This window comes from Ostrinia furnacalis, unplaced genomic scaffold (assembly GCF_004193835.3).
Source record: "Ostrinia furnacalis isolate ACB-3 unplaced genomic scaffold, ASM419383v2 OfSCF7067, whole genome shotgun sequence".
NCBI classification, from domain to species: Eukaryota; Metazoa; Arthropoda; class Insecta; order Lepidoptera; family Crambidae; genus Ostrinia; species Ostrinia furnacalis.
Window position 1 is genome coordinate 454,483 of NW_021137306.1, and position 14,442 is coordinate 468,924.

A 14,442-nucleotide genomic window follows, 5' to 3' on the forward strand; every position below is an offset into this window, starting at 1 on the left:
TGCTTTTAGTGCGCCAATATAAATCAGGGTTTTAACTAAAGTGCTGTTACCGAAGTAACTGTCGACATTTTTCTTAATATTCATACATTTTGGATCTAAAAGCCAGTGTATGTACCTATAGTACGATAGTAATAGATTACTTGTTGGTTTTAAGTAGGTTGGCACTTTTTCTTGAAGATACATTACTATCTACACTAATATTATAAAGAGGTTGTTTGTTTGTTTGGTTGTAATGAATAGGCTCAAAAACTACTGGACCTTTTTTAAAAAATCTTTCACCATTCGAAAGCTACATTATCCACGAGTAACATAGGCTACATTTTATTTTGGAAAAAAATAAATGTAGTCCACGCGGGCGAAGCCGCGGGCGGAAAGCTAGAAGTAAATAAAATTGTGAATTATTTTTTATGCCCAATGATGGAAGAATAATAAGTTTACCTAATGAGTGCGAAAATCATTTAATACTTACTCTTTTTTATGCAGAGCAAGACAAGTACAACTTATTTGACCGCCTAACTTATTTAATCTGAGAATAATATTATTATGTTATTCTTCTTCTTTTCGTGTCGACAACAAACCTACACAGTGTCAGCACTGTCCGCCCAAAACTCCACCACAAGAGTGGCGTTGTCAATTATGTTATTAACCGAATCACTATTTTCCTTCCAAAAGACGTGGTTGCGTTTTCTGTTATTCCGGGTATTCTTGCATAATAGCCATACCTAAGATGCACCGAATATCTTGTCTTGCAATTTTGAGCTCGCGAAAGGCGCCAGAGCAGAATACTTCAGGGTTGTCACTCAGGATTGTTCCAGTTTTACTGAAATCTTTCCCACTGTAACAACATTTCAGATGCGGTATTTGGTAGCGAGAATATAGGGTTGTCTCATATTTTGTAAAACGAACATTGTGAGTGAGTGATGTTGTCACGTTGTTAAAAATACTTACAAAAGTATCATTAATTCAGGAAATTCAATATTTTAAATAAGTTTGGTAACCTTCCAAAAGACGTGGTGGAAAACGAAGATTAGGACTGACACTTTTTACATAAAATACTTTCAGTGAATTGACAACCTTAAATCAAATCAAATCAAATCAAATCAAATCAAATCAAATCAAATCAAATCAAATCAAATCAAATCAAATCAAATCAAATCAAATCAAATCAAATCAAATCAAATCAAATCAAATCAAATCAAATCAAATCAAATCAAATCAAATCAAATCAAATCAAATCAAATCAAATCAAATCAAATCAAATCAAATCAAATCAAATCNAATTCAATATTTTAAATAAGTTTGGTAACCTTCCAAAAGACGTGGTGGAAAACGAAGATTAGGACTGACACTTTTTACATAAAATACTTTCAGTGAATTGACAACCTTAAATCAAATCAAATCAAATCAAATCAAATCAAATCAAATCAAATCAAATCAAATCAAATCAAATCAAATCAAATCAAATCAAATCAAATCAAATCAAATCAAATCAAATCAAATCAAATCAAATCAAATCAAATCAAATCAAATCAAATCAAATCAAATCAAATCAAATCAAATCAAATATATTTATTTTGCGAACATGGGTAAATGTAGGTATTACAAGTATTTTAGTATCTCCATCTTCCACCTTTTGGCATGCAAAATTATAAATCAAACTTAATAACTTAACCCTACACTGCATTCAGTCCCTTATGTGGGACAACCAATATAATTGATGCTTTTTCTGATTTGAGCCAAGTAGCGGCATCTATCATTACGTAAATAAAGTGACAACAACCAATAGCATCCATTTATTGCATTAGTTGAAATTAGATGGCAGCACTATCTCGCTTAATCAGTCATTTAATTGAAAATTTTGAACGTTAGCCACGCGCCGTGCGTATACATTTTGAAAATTTAATAAAAAATAGTTGTTTATGGAATACAACAGTGGATAAATTGTTTTCATGTCGAAATATCAGTGATCTAAACAAATGTAAGTATATTTTTTTGATTTGGCCTCATTTCGATACTAAATTTTTACAATTACTGTGTGTTCCCGATGTGTCACTTCATGCAGTGATGATACACTTTTAGATATGTATACTAATGGTATGATGTTGATTATTTTTGCATAGTGGCGAAGAAAACCTCATCCAGCGCTCAAATCCAAAATTATTTGACAATACTATTAGGCAATGAAGATTAACAAGACTCCTTAGGCCGAAAGTGACGATGACATTGCCTCAATTAGATCTACCCTCAACAAACTTTCTGAAACATTTAGCAATAAGTACGGATGACGAAGAGCAATTCTTTTCACTGAACAGGTATGAATTCGCTGCACCATTATCAGGGTCATATGCTGGTGACATGCAGCAGCATAATATACCAAATCCTAGTGGTTAGATCCTGCTGTTCCCTACATTCAGATTCGTGATGCAGTTAGCTTCACGAACTCATCAATCAACAGTTGTTTCTTCCGCATCTGCTGCAAAAGACGCTTCTCCTACACCTGCTGTTTCCGTCGCCAGAATAAAGCAAAATATCAGCTGGAAAAAAAATTTACCATCCAACAAATCTTGAGTTTTGAGGGCAAACCGATCTAGAACCAGAAGTTGAAATTCCTTTGCAATATTTCTTGTAATTATTTGCCATTGATAAGAAATTCCAAGTCAGTAAGTAAACCAGTTTGAAAAATTCAGCAATATCAATGACAATACAACTCAGCCACCAGCAGGCACTGCAGGATACGATCGTCTCCATAACTCAGACATCTAATAGAAATCCTAAAAAAAATGTCAAGCTATACCCAAACGAGAAGCATTGTCAGTGGATGAGCAGATGTGCGCTACTAAGGCCTCTATCATGCTGCGCCAATATTTACCTAATAAGCCTCATAAATGGGGGTAATCCTTGATAACTACTACACATGCCCTGTATTGATTACGCTTTAATTTAGGTAGGTCATTGCATGCAGTGCCACATATGGAACAAAATAAAAAAATCCATTTTCTCCTCAACTACTAGTTTTTTTTTATTTTAGCTGTGCTTCCCGTGTTCTAGACCACAAATATTACCTGAAAAGATTTTTTTTTCTAAAAACAAAAAAATCATGCAGTGTAGGGATAAACTACTCATAAATGTAACATCTTACATGTATTCTGAACGATCTAAATACAATACCCATGTATTCTGAACAATCTTATGTTGCGTTTGGAATATCTAAACCTAATTCCAATAGAAGGCACAAGGTTTTAAGGTAACCGCAAATCTGAAGCAATTTGGAGTAAGAAGGTATTACGAATTAGAATGTAACAGTTTTTAGGGTAAGAACATATTCTGGTTATCAGGAATTTAGTACGATTTAGTGAGCTTAAATTACCACGTATCGAGTTGTATTACTATACTAGCGGCCGCCCGCGACTTCGTACGCGTGGATCCCGTTTAACCCCTTAGGGGTGGAGTTTCGTAAAATCCTTTCTAAGCGGATGCCTACATCATAACATCTATCTGCATGCCAAATTTCAGCCCGATCCGTCCAGTGGTTTGGGCTGTGCGTTGATAGATCACTCTTTCAGTCAGTCAGTCACCTTTGAGTTATTTAGATTTACAGCAGTGTAAAGGAATTATTACTAGACCTTTCTGATGTTGATAATTATGAAGTTGATAAATAATTAAGTCGGTAGTAACTAAATCTGTTCTTTCATTCACAAAATATAAGTAAAATCATTGTTGACAGAGTTTCATGGACATTGTTTACGAGTCCGATTGATGCTCTACACTAGAATCGCCGAAAACTCCCCGTAATCCAGGTAAAAACTACATATTGTAGTTCCCATTTTCCCTATAAATATTCGGAGACTGGCTCGTTACGCCACAAAAATTTAAAACGCGCAAAAAATCAGGCACAGGAATCGCATTGTTAAAGGCGTACGCTGGACTGCGCGACAATGGAGGGTTAAAATGGAAACTCACTTTTTCATCCATTTTTGTAATTAGCGAATTGTTTCATGGTTTGTGAAGAGGCGAATTGTTGTGTCTTTATTGTTGGATAGGAAAGTACTTTTATTACGAAGACTAGTTTAGGGTTAATATTGAAATGTTCGATGATTTTTGATGAAGCGAGATGTTGTACGGGATGTCACGTAATTTCTTCACAGAGCAGGTATAAAGGCTGCTGGAGATAGCTAAGAAAGTTTTAAACCTGTTTATGAATGAGATTTATATATTCAACATCAAATAAATCGCACCTTCCGCGACGCGAATTTTAAAGATTTTCTTCTGACACAATCATGGAACCCCAACAATATTGGTGTTATTTGAAAGTCCAATAAATATCCTTAAAGAAAAACACGTTGAATTTCTTAATAAATGATTAACATAATACCATAAATGTGACTTGAAAAAAGACCTCACTTTGGGCTCACCTCTGGGATCAATTAGACCAATTTTTATGATTATAAAACCAATTAATAATGATTTCACGTGTCCTTTAACAGATGGATAGCGATTAATCCCAACTTAACAGTTTTATAGCCATAAAAGTTGGCTCAAGCGTAACTACCTATTTTTTGAAAAAGTGACTGGATCCTTCTAAAGACACATTTTTATGGTAAAAACCTTTCCTTTAATGAAATGAAGTTTAGAACTAGGCTTTCAAATGGTGCCAATGTTGGTGGAAAGTGGGGATGCATACGTTCGAAAGTGCTTGTCGCGGGAGGTGCGATTTATTATTTGATGTCGAGTTATGAACAAATGTGATAAATGAGGGGCCTATAACGTGAGCTATTTTACTTATCTGCCAGAAAGCACGATTGTTTATTATGATTGCGTCTAGGTCCCTATTATTACCTAATGTACCTGTACGTTCTCGTACATACATAGTATTATCACACACCGTCACGAATAACGCGGTGTTACCTAGCCGCGTCAGCAATACGTCAACTATTCCGACAATAGCTGACATTACTGCACATCAGTCAGTTTGCAACATCAGCAGGAACTAGTACTTATACAGTGCTGTGAAAATTACATTAAGCTCTATTGTAAGTATTATTATCTCATCATAGCAAAATTTATCTTATGTAAAGTTAAAGTTAGATAATCAGAAGTCCACGCGTAAAACTTCCTTTGGGTAGTTGACCACATGAGTAACTTTATTGGAGTCAAAACGAAAAGAAAAAGTACAATACTTTACAATTACATACCAACACTACCCTTTTTACCCTGAAAATTTGTTCTAAAATAACTGCCAAAACAAAACAGGTCGCTAGTTGATACAAATCTACTTACATTTTAGCCCTTCAGCAAACTCGATTTCAATTCCAATTTGAATCGGTTAAAAGTTAAAGCCGGCGTCGCAGTGCTATTTATTGAATTTATTTCAAGACGCAATTATTAAGTAAAGTATTGCCTAAATTGGTTTTGGTAATCATCAGTGGGGTCGCAATGGCAACTGAATCAACTGATTTGGTTACGACGTCGTCTGGGGCGGGAAATGAAAAAGAAATATCAATTTACGGGTTATATTTAAAGTCTCGTTTTAGCAGGCAAATAAGAAAACACAATTTAGGTTACAGGTCAAGGTTTTGACTTTAATAAAATTGGGACGAGTTAGTACTCGTAGTTATTGTTATGAAATGAATGAACTCAGCGATTTGTTTCTACAATAGTTGCCCAATACCAATTTTCGAGATTTTTAACTTTAAAATTTCTTATTAATTTCTTTTGGACGGTAACAAATAGGGTCAGAATTTATACCTTCCTTTCCTAGCTTACGCTACAAAATCTATCTTCCAAATTCAGGCTTCTAGACTCCGAAGTCAGGACAGTCTAAAATCGATTGTATATTGTATTGATATAAATATTGCCAGCTTCAACCATTGAGTGGTTCTCGATTCCAATACGACGGAAAAGATCGGAAATTCCCAACTCGAAAAATCTTATTAAAAAGAGGGGATCTCATAACATTTTTTCGCTAAATCTGGTCGCATCAGGTCACAAAGTCGAGGGATTCGACTGGGGTGGTGTTTATTTTAGAAAATTGGAAAAGCGGCTTAGTGTATGCTTGTAATGGTAAATTATTTGTGCTGGGCTGATAGCTCGCGGCATCAGGGCGGTACTACGAGGCGGCGCCCAGGGGTTTGGAGTGAAGTGTCTTCGAGTGACTTCGCGAAAATACTCTGTAGCGCAGTTCCAATCGTGGACAATGTTTTTATAGGTACTCGTACAACTCTTAAAAGACAGTATGATACTGTACAGTCAGTAAAAAAATAATTTGGAAAGGCCTTTTAGGATAGTCAGAATAAAAATGTTTGATGTGAGATTCTGATTGAACAAAACTTGAAGAAGTGACATCACATAAAAACCTTCAGACCGATTCCTACTAGGATGAAGTCACGGACTTAACTTCGCCTAAAGTGACGTTGCTCTATGTAGAGATAAGAGAGAGAAGAAGATTTGTAATTATACTATTTTGTTATGGATTGAGGTAGCAGCGAGTTTATCTTAGTACACCGATTTTTACCTAGAGAAGTATGTATTTCAGGTTTTTATTATGCAATGCCTATCGTTTGTCCGATTCCTACAATATAAAGGTACAAAATAATAAATCTTCATCAGATTTTTCGATCGCGTTCCCGTGGTATTTCCATTGAAATTGATTCGGCATAGTAATGCCTCTGACAGTCTCTCCATCACGCCCGTCGTTCCCTCTGCATAATTTCCTCGCCTGTTCACGAATAAATAACATTAAAAATCAACTTTTCCGTAGAAATAAGGCTTATTTTAATGTTCAATTAACTCTCTGCCCGTCGGATCAAATCCATTTTGTATGCCATTATTTATTTACCAGATTTGGAGTTTGAAGTTGATCGATGCCGGAAATTGATAGGGATTATTCTGGATTAGTGAGTGATAGCGGAGATGGTAGCTTACCTGCTGTGGAGGCTTGTATAGTATAGTATGTTCACTTGGTTGTACCCAACTACATAATGATCTTGCGCCCGTATTCACAAACATTACTATGAGGTCTCACAGTGCGCGTGGACGCACAGGGTGACACACGAATCAATCACAGAGCTCTATTTAACGCTGTGCGATCGATTTGCTCCTTCACTTAAGCAAGCATCGTTTGTGAATACAGGCGTTGGTGTGTAGGAATCTGTCCGGGAAATCTCGATTATTTTGATATTAATGTTGTAAAGTGAAGATGAATTCGATTTTCTTTTATGACTTCTGTAAGCCTCAAAAATAGAGTGGTAAATCAATTAGATAATTTTGTCCATGGATGGGTATGTGTAAGTTATTGTTGTACCTATATTAAGATGTTATTACAATTTTTGCAATATCTCATAAACAACAATGTTCAACAATGTTTTACGCTTATTCATAATTCATGTAAGTGCTCGTATGTAAATATTACAAAAGTCGCTTAATTCTTTCAAAAGCTCCAGTCATTAAACGCTATCCTATTTATATAGAAAAACAGGAAGGGGAAATGTACATTTTTTCCAAAACAATGGCGTATATTTCCCACAAAACAGACATTCGGGGAGGGTTTAGCCATCAAAATTTAATTAAAACATTGTCCTCGCTCGAAGCAAAATAGAAAATGACAAAGCGGAAGAATCCAACAATAGAATCCTCATCTGTCAAACCGATTGCCACAAAAGGATTATTGGGAGGCAAGAGGTGTGGGATTACGTGTACAGATAGAGATTGTGGTAAATGCTATCAGAGCATGATAGATTCTCAGCACTTGCCAAATGTTGGTCTCGAAGCGCTTTTAAATAGTCTATACAAATAAAGAAACTGACTTTGACATCATTGTCTTTTCACCCAATATCAGGCCATTTATTAACGTAAATATTTCCAAGTCTCGTACGTACGTCACGTACTCTACGTTGCCAGAGCCTGAGTTCAACGGATCATCGCAGGATTAAGATGCGTGCCGCGACATAATGTTATCAACGCATTTAAGCGATTTTTGTCGTCTCAAATTGTCGATAAGATTTTATTGCGACATGCTTCCTTGCTGACCGACGACCTGATAAAGGTAGGAAGGCGCTGGATGCAGGCCGCTACCAACCGTGCGATGTGGAAGTCATTGGGGGAGGCCTATGTTCAGCAGTGGATGTCCTATGGCTGAAATGATGACGCTTCCTAGCTTGGCGCGAGGCGTGAAATATAAACTAAGACTTCTGACTACTCGTAACTAGTTCCCTTAACACGTAATGAGTAAAATTTCACCGGCAAATAGCTTACTGAAGAACTGTCAGGTCGAACACCGAATCTTTCTTCGTTCCTTCGCAAACGTTCCAATACGTCACTTTGGTACAGCGCTTTTTTAATCTTTTCAGGGTAGGGTTACAAAAAATAGACCAATTCAGTTAGAATTCTTGTTTATACATAAGAAGGAGGGAAACAAACGTGTATGGATTGTAATTTGTAATGGCTATTGGATTAAAATTGTAAATTATAAGAATAATCTGCGAAAAAATCGCGTCTTGATTTTATCTGTGTTTGCAATCTTCATGATATTGGTTGGATCAGGAATGGATAGACGACAGCGCATAAATTTAAACACTGTGGGGTTTTATGTAGTTATAATAGAGGCGATATTGGAATAAAAATTTATAATCTGATGTCGTCTTTACCTACACACTACAGCGCAACAAACGTACCATATTGACTCTAACATCGCTATTATGTCTCGCGAACTAAGAGCGACTTTTGCCAATCCAATCGCCAATACACTTGAAGTGCTTTCGGGTGTATTAAGATAAGTTTTTAAGCTTTCCCTCGCCGGTTTCAAAAGCTTACGACATTTCGAAGACATTAATTTTAATCTTTTAAATCAAGTTACTGAAAGTGACACCAGCTTTCGAGATCGAAGATAAAGAAAAAGAACATTTGAAATTATAATTCTGGGAACATTAAAGTAATAAGTTTGATTCTGGATGCTGAGTGACATCTCATAAATTTTAGATGCGAGTAAGTAAGATTTATCATTGAGACTTGAATAAATTTGATTTTTCTGAAGCAAAATCGAATAAAAAATCTAAATAAAATCTGTTTAAATAACGAGGTACTTTAAGTCTAGTACTTTAACTTAATAAGTCTGTGTAGATTTACGTTAATAAATCTACCATTTTTGTAAATAAGTAGAGTAAGATAAAAATTGTCTGTGCTTGTCTTCAATATTTTTACGGTCAGAGGTAAGTTAATGAAAATCACTAAGCCATGGAAAATTCGTACCGGAAAACGCAGCGTGAGACGTCCACCCACAAGGTGGATTGACGACATCGTAAAGGTAGCAGGGAAGCGCTGGACGCAGGCCGCTACCAATCGATCAACATGGAAAGCATTTGGGGGAGGCCTATGTTCGGCAGTGGACGTCCTATGGCTGAAATGATGATGAAAAATTCGGTAAGGGCAATACGTCAGCCTCAAATTTTGTTTTCAATAGTATTATAGTCTATTGCTGTGGTTGACAAAAGAACAAAAACCGCAAAATAAATTGACTGTAACACAGGCCACTTTAACGTTTTAAGTGAATGCGACATGCATCTGAAAAATGGGATTTACACGGCACGATTTCTTCTTGTTCATCAATTAGTTTTGGGGAATCCGCCTATAAACTCGTACTTTATTCTAAATTCGCTTATTCGCTTTACTCGTGGATAATAATAATGAAATGAACATAATAATATAACATTAAAATTTAAATTAAACTTAAATAACTGTCCCTAGTGTTGGTGGGCAAAATTTATATTTGAGATAGAGTCAGTACTTAAATCATTTAAAATAAACTATTAATTTAAAAATAGTAATTAAAATTAATAACTAAGTACCTAATTCCAGTGCTGTACTCGTACTTTGTAAAATATAAGAAATTATTTCAATTCAAAGCACCATTTAAATTAATGTGAACACATTGAACGAATAACAATAAATATCATTTAACCATCCAATCCAACCTAACACGTATTTATAAACATAACAAGTCAACCCTTGTAAATCCCATAAGCTGGGGCTAACGCCCGCAGACCCCCTACGAACGGATACCGTCATATCCGTTCCAAAAATAGGGAAACGCAAATAGCTCGCGCACGCCCTCTAGTTTTTATTGTGAACACTAACCCCGGGCAAGTGATAGTGCGACATTCCCCTCGATAGTGTCGTGAGGTGTAAATATAGAAAGCATTAAAAACACACGTGCGGTGCTCATCTGTTGTAGAAAGATGGTTAGATGTGACTGAATGCCGCTTGTTCTTTTTTATTGTGTAGTTACAGGCCAATGACTTGCACTTGTGACTTTATTAATTGTTCGGATTTCTATTTTCGTTTTATTTTTAACTACTTTTTGTTTTCTTTTTCATTTTTTTTTCGTTAATTTTTCGATATTTTAAATTGTCGTTTTTTACTTTCAAGTAGGTACCCTAATAATTTAATTCTTACATTTTTAAATTCTAATGCGTAAAAGCATATTTTTATAGTTTGCAAATCATATTAGTTAAGGAGACTGGCTGAGTGTGTTTATCGGATTTTTGTTTCTTATTAATTTACACTAGAATTAAAATACGTTATACTTAAACAAAGTACAGTTAATAAGCCCAAATTAGTGTTTCCTAAATTACAAACAACGTAAATAAACATTCACTTTGTATAACAACCATCGTTCTTAATTTAATAAATCCATGCTCGTTATTTCGCAAAATACATTTTGAAGACGAGACAGGTTTTAGGAAGCGGAAATACAGCCTTTAAGAGCGTCAAAACGAGTTAATTTCCGAACACAATTCATTTCCGCTGGAACGCCGTCTCTGACGGTCGTCGGTTGTCACAAATAACAGTCTACAGGGTGCTTTATACTGACTTTGATGGATATAATTTAGGTGTCGAGAATTGTACAAGTGTATAGTCGCCAGCACGATGGACAGTTCAATTTTGTTGGACAATCATACTTACCTACTTACATTTAACTTTTACATAAGTAACTACGTCATACTTATTATAACTGCCTGACTTCATAGTAAGCTTGATGATCATTTAGGTATTTGTATAAATAAAATTTAATTGTGTATTACCATGCAGTCAATTCATTATTTATTTTTGTATTCAACTTATTTGGTGTAGCTACGTAAGATTTTCTTTTCATAATCAATTTTCACGCTTTTTTTCGATGTTCAAATCAACCGACTAATTAACAAAAAAATAATTTTGAAAGATAAGATTCAGAAGTTTCAGTGCGAAAATAAAAAAATCAAAAGGGAGTTAGTAAACTTTCGTTAGTATTATGAAAAGGCAGCAAAAACCTAAAATATGTTATTTAAAAACTTTCCCCAGAAACCAGCTCAAACATATCCCCCACATCCCGTACAGACATGTCGGGCAAATTCAAAATGCGAACGTCCCGTGACGTCACCGGAAGCCGCGCCGGAAGTCGCTCGCCGCCGCCTGCGCCGCGCAAACTTGATCATTCTTCCAATTGGAAGCGGATTCAATGAGGGATGCTGTTTATTTCCTTATTTTCTGTACGTAAGTACCTACTTTACAGTTGTTTGTGAATATTTATTTTGAAAAAATGTTGCCGTTTTAGTTAATTAATGATAAAGATATTCATTTCCTGTTGTACTAAGCTTTAAGCCAATATTTTGGAAACTATTGAGACAGTGAAATGGAATAAGATCAAGTGGTAGTGGGCGGGGCACATAGCTCGAAGAGCTGATGGCCGCTGGGGCAGGAAAGTTCTTGGGTGGCGACCACGAGCCGGAAGACGTAGCGTGGACAGGCCTCCCACTAGGTGGGCCGACGATCTGGCGAAGGTCGCGGGAGGTGCCTGGATGCGAGCGGCGCAGGACCGGTCTTTGTGGAAATCTTTGGGCGAGGCCTTTGTCCAGCAGAGGACGTCTTTCGGCTGAAACGAACGAACGAAATAGAATAAATCACTACAATAATTTATTATAAATAAAGTCGCTTTCCTGTCTGTCTGTCCCTATGTATGCTTAAATATTAGAAACTTACGCAATGGATTTTGATGCGGTTTTTTTTAATAGATAGTGATTCAAGAAGAAGCTTTTTAAGTACACTTAGCACCCGTGCGAAGTCGAGTGGGTCGCTAGTTCTTTTTTAAACCATGTAAGGTAAACTAAAAGTTTCTGAGCCTTGTAAAAAAGTTTTCAGTTCAAAAAGCAGGTCGTACTTAAGTCTTGTAAAGTAGTAAAGTAGACATACCTGTCCACTAAAAACTTTACATGAAATCAAGATCAAAGTTAAAATCTTGTATGTAGTAAAAAAATCAACAGACTAATGCCTGTATTCACAAACATTAAGGCTCAGTTGCACATCTTACTTTGACTTTGAAAAACGTCAAAAATATGTCACACTCCATACAAAACACCGGTTATCGTCATAGTTACCGTTAAAGTTAGGTATTGCAACCCAGCCTTAGTCTATGAGGTCTCACACGTGGATGCACAGGGTAACACACGAACCAATCACAGTGCTCTATTCAACTCTATGCGTTCGATTTGCTGCTTCACTTAAGTATGCATCGTTTGTGAATACGGGCGTTAGGCTGAGTAGCACCACCTAACTTTGACCGTAACTATAACGATAGCCGGTGTTTTTGTATGGAGTTTGACAGATTTTTGACGTTGGCTAAAGTTAGATGGTGTAACCCAGCCTTAGGTACCTTAAAATATAAGTTAGGTACCAGTAAACCCAATTTGCCTCGTTATTCCACGTGGAGTGTAGGTAAAGGAAAAATAAATCTATACTTATAATAAATCTGTAGAGAGGTCAATTCTGTACATTAAATATATTTTCAAAATAACTATCAGGGGGTGATTAGTGATCGATACTGATGCCAAAAATGCAATCAGTAAAATTTTTGTCTGTCTGTCTGTCTGTCTGTCTGTCTGTCTGTCTGTCTGTATGTTCCTTATAGAAACAAAAACTACTCGACGGATTTTAACGAAACTTGGTACAATTATTCTTCATACCCCTGGGCAGGTTATAGGATACTTAGGAATTCCCACGGGAATGGGAATTACCGGGAAAATCGTTTTGTATGAAAAATCTGAACCGTTTAAGTTAGACGCTTGAAATTCGGCATGCAGGTACCTTAGTAAACTTAAAGCTTAGTTACAACAGGATATTGCAAAATTCCCACGGGAACGGAGTTAGCGGGAAAAAACATTTGTATGAAAAATCTAAACCGCTTAAGTTAGACGCTTGAAATTTGGCATGCAGGTACCTTAGTAAACTTGAAGCTTAGTTACAACAGGATATTGCAAAATTCCCACGGGAACGGAAGTTAGCGGAAAAAAACATTTGTATGAAAAAATCTAAACCGCGTAAGATAGATGAAGGGGGTAAAACGGGATCCACGCGTACGAAGTCGCGGGCGGCCGCTAGTAAAGAATAAAGCGACATCTATACTTATAATAAATAGAGGTCAATTCTATACATGAAATATATTTTCAAAATAACTATCAGGGGGTGATTAGTGAAATTTTTGGCTGGCTGTCTGTCTGTCTGCATGTCTGTCTGTATGTTCCTTATAGAAACAAAAACTACTCGACGGATTTTAACGAAACTTGGTACAATTATTTTTTGTACTCCTGGGCAGGTTATAGTATACTTAGGAATTCCCACGGGAACGGGAATTAGCGGGAAAATCCTTTTGTATGAAAAATCTAAACCGCTTAAGTTAGACGCTTGAAATTTGGCATGCAGGTCAGGTACCTTAGTAAACTTAAAGCTTAGTTACAACAGGATATTGCAAAATTCCCACGGGAACGGGAGTTAGCGGGAAAAAACATTTGTATGAATAAATCTAAACCGCGTAAGATAGATGAAGGGGGTAAAACGGGATCCACGCGTACGTAGTCGCGGGCGGCCGCTAGTTATTAAATAACATAGACAAAATATTATTGATATCCTCGCATTCCTCGTGCCTCGTATTGTTTGTCTTTGACAAACATCAAAAACATACGTCCCAATTTTACGCCTAAGTTGATATTTTATAAACGCCTACGCTACTCAGAGACCGGTAGATATCATAGTAGAAATAAGAACAGAAGGGTATTTTTAAATGAATGAAAAACTAAGGCTGAGTTGCACCACCTAACTTTGCCAGTAACTTTAACGATAACCGGTGTATTTTGTATGGGGTTTGACAGATTTTTGACGTTAGTCAAAGTTAAAGTAAGATGGTGCAACCCAGCCTAATTGTATGAAAGACTAATCAGGAATGGCAGAAAGGGATGATTTAGTTTAGTGATCACGATCGTGTCTTCAGTCGTAGACTTTCACTGCCAACGTTTATCCGACTGCGCCAGAATGAGGGTTATGTTTTTCGAGGGTATGCATGTATGTATACTTTTTTGGCACGGCCTACAGCCTAAACGGCTTGACCGATTTTAGCGTGAGAGATGTCGTTAGATTCGT